The sequence below is a fragment of the Microtus ochrogaster genome, linkage group LG2 (genome assembly GCF_000317375.1).
Source record: "Microtus ochrogaster isolate Prairie Vole_2 linkage group LG2, MicOch1.0, whole genome shotgun sequence".
Classification (NCBI taxonomy): domain Eukaryota; kingdom Metazoa; phylum Chordata; class Mammalia; order Rodentia; family Cricetidae; genus Microtus; species Microtus ochrogaster.
In genome coordinates this window covers 17,210,766-17,212,219 of record NC_022028.1, presented here as the reverse complement: position 1 = coordinate 17,212,219, position 1,454 = coordinate 17,210,766, and positions in this window count along the sequence as shown.

Here is a 1,454-nt window from a genome sequence, read left to right as displayed (position 1 = left end):
GATGATGACATTGATTTTTAAGATTCATTTCCATCAGTCAAGTAGTTATGAGCAGTTTCCCATTCAGTTTTCTCACTTTTAAGTTAATTACATGCCTGTATATATTTTGAAATTACTTTGAACCTGAGTATTTGGCACATGATGACTTAATAAATTTTAACTTTCAATAATTGAAATGTTTCATTTTCATAGTTTATGCTCATGTTAAATGAACAGGATTTGTTTTAAAATGGTACAAATGGAAATTGAAATTTTGAAAAATGATATCCTATAAAAATTTACCACTGCCCTTTTGTGCAGTCTAGCACATAAATGACACAGCCCATAAATAAGCATTTGTTCTCACTAGGAGAGGAAAGGTGCTGTCATGATTCCTGAATAAACATCTAAGTTTGAAATTCTGAACTTATTGAAATTGTATGGTGCTAAAAGTCACTTTGCTTTATAAAATTACCTGTGCATTATAAACTATGATATTGGCTCTTTAGTCAAATATTTTGTATCTGTAAATACAGCGATACCTATGATAACATCCAAAAAAATACCTTGGGTCTGATAACAATTATAAGTTGAGTTCTTATAATTTTTAATATTGGTGGATGTTATAAAATTTACTTTGGGGGACTGGAAATACAGCTCAGTAAGTAGAGTCCTTGTCTAGCAACCAGGAAACCCTGAGTTTGGTCTTTAGCACCACACAAATGAGACATAGTAGTTAGTATATAGGGATCAGGAATCCAAGGTCATCCTTGGCAACATAACCAGCCTGGTACACATGGAGTGCTGTGTCTAACTACATAATTTGTTTTCTTGAGTTTTGGTCCCTTTAATAGATATTAATAGTGATTAATCTGTATAGGAATTAAGATGCTCCTGATACAAGTGATTTGATTACTGAACCAGAAGATGCAGTTTGCTATTAAAGGAAAGCCCTAAAAGTAGATACCAGCATCATCCCTCCACACTCAGACACCACTTTCCAGGACATGTGATGAAGTTAAGGATGTTGTGAGTAGTTAGGTGGTTCCATATATAACCTACTGTAATCGCAATCTCAGGGTCAGTTTTGTTACACTCATCTGGCAAATAGCTACTCCAGACATTTAAGAGTACTACAAAGGATGTAAAAGATGGCACTACCAGATGCTCGTTAATTATCCCATACCTTACCAGTAACCTAATTCTTCGTGTTGAACTTTAAGGAAATGTTATTGATAAGAATGCTTCAAGTGGAAGTGACTGATTTTTTTTCCTTTTAAATTTGTAAATGAAAGGTTAAAATATAAAGTATCTAATATGTTCCACATCTCCTTTTAGGTAGCTACACAATATTGAAAGAAAACCATGTTCATTTCCAATAGATTGAGCCAGTTTATGCATTCACAATAGAACCCACAGTAATATAATTAGATGCATATTGCCATATTAATCAGATAATGTGCAGATAGATAGCT